A 6,000-nucleotide genomic window follows, 5' to 3' on the forward strand; every position below is an offset into this window, starting at 1 on the left:
TGCAAAAGAAATCCACAATGCTGAATCAAACAATAGTTTTTTTCTCAATGTTGTCCTTATTCTTTCCATGTGTCTCCACATGTATTTGCATATATGATTCTGGTCAATATGGACAAAACCTTGCTTAATGATTATTTTATTAATTTATAGTTCCTAATATTTCCTTGCATCTGAGCAGTCATGCTATTTAAGAAGGAAATTAATTTGGAGTTTGAAATAAGAGGAAGGGACTCATTCTTTAGACCCTTCACAGAATACTATATCTCTTCTGACATAGTTTCTACAGAGGAGAAGGGCAGAGTTTTAAATAAGAACAACAGAAGTCATAGATTTGTGCCTAACATCCCAATTTTTGGACCATGTGAGTCTTTTTTTTTTTACTTAGTCCTCAGGAAAAGGAAAGTGACAAATTACTGCTGTCACTAGATACTAACTCCCTTTATCCTTCCATTTCTCCTGTTCCCAGAGATAAAGAGAGATAGCTGATAAAACTGACTTCAGGACATAGGGTAGAGAGTTTTATAGCCATTTAAAGGCCTTTAATATCTGTAAGTGTTACCACGGAAACCAAAGTACACTAAACCCAAAATTATTACCTCTATCTATTACCCCCAAACTGGTTAAATGACTGCGATTGAGGAAAGGTAAACTGAGAACTTCAAATACTAGATTTAAATCCTATTATTATTCATAATTTTTTCTTAATTTCACCTCATTTTTATTTACTAACATGTTGGTACTCAGAAAAAGTTAATCTACCACCACTGTCATTAAAGTATAAATGCCTATTAATTAATCAAAATGCATTTATTAAGCACTTGCTATGTGCCACATACTATGCTAAATTATGAGGATCCAAAGAAAAAGGCTAAAACCAATCTTTGCATTCTAGGACCTTACATTTGAATGGAACTGACAAGTGAGTAACTATGCAAATACAAGATATATGCAGAGAAGATGAAAGGTAATCTGACAGGGAAAGGAACTAGGAGCTAGGGGAGAACAATAAGGCCTTCCTACTGTAGTAGCTACCACTATTAGGAAAATTATGGTAATAGGAAATGCTAGAACTCTATCACCAGGAAGCCAACTAGGGGAAAGACTGGATCTTGCACTCCCTGCCCCCCACCCTACTTCCTGTTCCCTTGTCAACTGTCTTGAAGTTCTTCTCAGAAATGGTAAATTTGAAGGTTTTCTCTAATAACTAACTCCCACAATCAAATATTTTAACTAAGAGGTTTTTTATTCTTTGGGGTAGAGGAGGTAGGGAGAGGTAGGGGTGAGAGGAAAATGGGGTCTCCCTATATATTTTAAGTTATCCCTGTTGATTGAAGAGTTCAAGATATATTCAAATCCAGGAAATAACATTATCTTTCCCTAAAGGGAGATGGTAACAGCAATGGTTGATGGGTTTCTTCTGAGCTAAACCCAAAAGTCTTCTCAGCACTCAGTCATATAGATAATGCATGACTAAAAAGAAAGGTTTTCTTCCACCTTTTCTTTCCAACAGTCAGAGAAGGAAGTGAAATTCAGGCAGCTGGGTTTCCCTAACTATTCCCTTCAAGATTCCATTGGAATTCTGTCTCCATCTCAGTTGATTGGCATTTTACCAAGTTCCCAGCCTCTTGCTTTTCTGCAGATCCATTTTGTCACTTCTCAAAATCCTTGTTAACACTACAGAGACTGAGAATTGATTTGACTATTGAAGGAAGGATCTGAGAGGGATTACTATTATATATGCACTCCAAATATAGGAAACAACCAGTACAAAGGTGCAAAAAATAGGAGTTATAAATTCCCTTTGCCTGGGCTTCCCAAGACAAATTAAGTCATCCTGACCTTCAAAATTATCAGCCCAAATATTACTGTATCTTGACTATTACACAATGCATACCTTCTGTTGGGCTATTATACCAGAGTTATCCCAGGCCATTTAGTTCCACCAATTACCTTTACTAACTAATAAACCAGAATCACTGTAGCTGGTAAGTGAACAGCTGAATGAACTGGAAGGGTTTGTGTACATAGCACCATCACAAGATACCTGACAAGACAGTACCTTGATAATCTGATTCCTTTTTATTTGAATTCTGTACCCAGAAGCCTCTTCCTTTTAGTTGTTTCTTTACAGAATAATTTTGTTTTCAAAGAAACTTAATAAGTTCCATATGGGGTGTTTCTTTTCTTGCCCAAAGCAAGACATTAACTTCAGGTTCTAAAGTAAGAGGAAACACATTTAAAAGCCATTTCTAATTGGCTGTCTACTATTGTCCTTTGGTCTCTTTCTACCTCATCGCTTTCTGCGCTCACTAAATAACTGTGTCAGATTATTTTTCCTCACAGGATTACCCTTCACTTTGTATTTCCTGCATAGATGTGTCACTTTTCAGTCCCTGTGCCTTATGTAATTTTTTTGTCATTCTTGCTGAAAATACAACAGGAATGACAATGAATTCTGTTGCCATTTCAAGCTATCTACTTTTATTGTCAGTTTCAGAAGAGAAATATTTTAAAAATATATTGAAAATAGATTATCAAATTATTATCTGTAGCACATGTCAGAAAAACCACATATGATAGTTTCCCCTGAGATCTTACACTTAAAAGAATTCACTTCAAATTTATTTGATGACATTATATATGTATAATTTTCCTAAAGGATTATTATGTTCCCACTTTATAGAAAAAACATTGAGTACTGGTAAGAAAGTTGTATTTGAGTTCATATTGAAAAGATATGGGTTCATTTCCCAATGTGGCTTCTTAGTGACTTTTAGCTTTAGATTTCACAGTCATAACATTCAATGTGCCTCTCCATATAGTGGGCAATTGTCTTCAGATGGCTAACCCTTTACAAATGAAGGAGAGTGTTCTAATACTGGAGACTGACAGAATGTTGAATGAGGAATAAGGGACCCATTAGGTCAATCAATAAACATGAATTCAGAGTCTATTATATGCCAGAAATTGTGCTAGGAACTGGAAATACACCAATATATTTTTATAAAAGGAAAAAGAGAATCTGATACTATCTTGATGGTCATTTTGTCTAAAATAGAGGTGTGAAAAAAGGTCCCAACACTCACTAATGTTGCCTGAAACAGACTAAAATGTAATTGGAAAATCTTTCACAAAATAAATAAAAATACCATAAATTTGGATAATATTGTGTTGGGAACAAAATGAGTGTCCCACTCAAAAATAAGCACAAGTGCCACACTCACTCAAATAAACAAAACCTGGAAACAAAAGGTAGGAGTAAAAAGGCAGTTGTTATTCCCTTTATGAAAGATAAACCTTCAATGATAGGCTTAGACGTGCTGACTGACTGGGCAGGAAACAGGCAATAAATATAAATTCCCAACACAAGGTTCTTCCCCCTTCTTCCCCCTTCTTCCCCTACCTATCATCCCACTCCTGATCCCCCCAGGCCTTGACCTGTACAAACCAAAACACCTGTGCTTCCAACCTAGTTCAGGTGAGGTAAGGGGAGCAACAGAACTGTTCATTGCACTTTCTGTCTCTTATCAGTTTCCCTCCCTAGCTTTTCCCAGAGCCCTCAATCAACAAAAAGTAATTAGCTAGCATTTCTAATCTGAATACTCATTCTGAGAATAGCTCACTCAATTCCATCTCACACAATATTACATTTTAAAATTTAGTCAATATGTGGTCCACAAAGATGTTTATCTATCAATTAGTGACCCCTGTTTCTAAGTTAAACACCACTGATCTAGCATTCAGTGCTTATGAAGGATATAGTAAGAGAAAAGAAGGGAAAAGAATAATCAGAGACTTTGGGGGTAGTTTAAACTCTCATCTTACAGATATATGACTGATTATTTGTCCATTCCTTACCCATAGTGATCAAGATCTTCAAAATGCAAAGGGAAATGGAAAATTAAAGAAAAGAATTATGTGATTCAGATCAAAATAGCTCTTTTTAAAATTTTTATTTGAAGAATCCCATTACATGGTTGAATTTTTCTATTCCATTTTAATTAGGTAGCCATGGGTTGTATCTATTTATATATAAAGAAAAAAAAACATTTACTTTTACAATATGTTGGAAGCTAAGTTCCCTTTAACAAAAAAGTTGTCAATTAACAATAATAATAATAATAATAATTAATAATAATAAAGGGTTCAAAGACTAGATATTGGGCCACAGATATATGATAAAGACAGGAATTTGGTAACAAGCATTTGGGTAGTCAACATTGTCTTGTGAAAAATTTTTATCTCTCTGTTGTCATTGTTTTTATCTTCCCTCTCCTCATTGGTATAAGAAACCTAGAAAAATTTTGTAGCTAAATAAAATCCCCAGGACTTGAGATCCACATAAGTATTATGATATTTCCTTGGCATATTCCTATCAAAGAATGGATTTTAACAGGAAAGGACCACCTCAAGAGATAAAGTAGAAATTTGTGAAGACTTTTTAACCATATATGAGATTAAGTGGGACAGAGCTCTAGACAGAGTAAAATTCATAACAGATTAAGTTCTGTGATTTCTATTTAAGTAGCTGTCATGTTCTGTATTTAGAAAGAGCTTGGCCCTTGAAGGCAGTTTCATTCTGGGGAGAAAAGCTGTCCAGAACTCTTGAAACTGGCATACTCTTCTTAAGAAATAAGATAGCTGAGGGTTTTGTTTTTTCCTTCATCTGATTTACAAAGGGCCTTTCTTCTTCACTTAAGTAGCTGTAGCTTAATTCTCTGGGCTCTAAGCGAAAAGAGAGAGAGCAGATCTCAAAGACACTGAGTATAGGTGAATATGAAAGCCTGGAGTAAGTAAGAGTTTAATAAATAATTATTCATTAGAGTCATACCTAATAGTGACCATGAAACCAGCAGAGCACTGCTATGAAAAAAATAGAATATCTCATGAGGACAACAAAAAATAAGGGAAATGCAAGTAGTGAGGTCTAGAAAATGCTCACATCCCAGAAAAATCCAAAAGTGAAAGCTTATGATACAAAACTCATGTGTGTTGTAAGTTTTAAAATTAATAATAACTACTAACTATTGTATTTTATAAAGTTTTATGAATAATAACTAAAGCAAAAGAACTGCCTGACTTCAGTCTGGTCACAGGTCCAAGAAAGAGGGAGGAGGTACAGTCACTTAAATACAATCACACATAACTCGGGGACACAGGAAAAGGGAATTTTAGGAAATATTAAGAGACTTCTGGGGGATGAAGTCCAAAGGCTCAAAATCTCCATTTATACATATTCCCCCTGTTATCCTATAGGGAAACCAGTTTCCCCAAAAGTATCATAGAAACATAATCAACTTAAAAATTGCAATAATTTGTGGATAAAAAGAAAAACAAAAAACAAAAACAAAGATTACTAGGTTGAAAAAAAGCCAATTTGGGGGCAGTCCACTTTGGCATAAGAGTATACATTCAAAACAAAGACATTTCAACCCCCCATAGTTCAATTCACATCCCAAAGTTCACTCTGTATCTTCTGGAATAGCATGTGGTCTCTGCAGGTATCTATCTTCATGGCACATTCTGGATTCTGGGAGGTAGCAAGTTTCTTATCCTAACATTGCTCAAATTTAAATCAAAGTTCACAACAATAACTTGGCCCCCCTGAGGTGAAGAATAACAAATACAGGGATCACTCAGGGATGCATGGCTGTGTTATGAGGCATATGAATCAATTTGCAAAAGAAAATAAAAATCATGAAAAAATCCAAATAAAAGGGAATAATAACTTGTGGATGAAATACAAAATGTAAAAGTCTTATGTCTAAACAAATCTAAGTAAAGAAAAACAAATCTATAATAGGTCCTTGAATCAGGGCCCAATTAAAATTATTTAAGCAATTATGCATTTACCCAATCAGTAGTCAGGACTACAGAAAGTTTGCCACACTATTAAATACATTATAGGAGCCATGTAGGAGCCAAATTTGAGATACTTGGTAGAATGTGGGACAAGGAAGACCTGCCTTTAACACATGTTAAATAGCCACAACCTCAAAC

The sequence above is a fragment of the Monodelphis domestica genome, chromosome 6 (assembly GCF_027887165.1).
Source record: "Monodelphis domestica isolate mMonDom1 chromosome 6, mMonDom1.pri, whole genome shotgun sequence".
Classification (NCBI taxonomy): Eukaryota; Metazoa; Chordata; class Mammalia; order Didelphimorphia; family Didelphidae; genus Monodelphis; species Monodelphis domestica.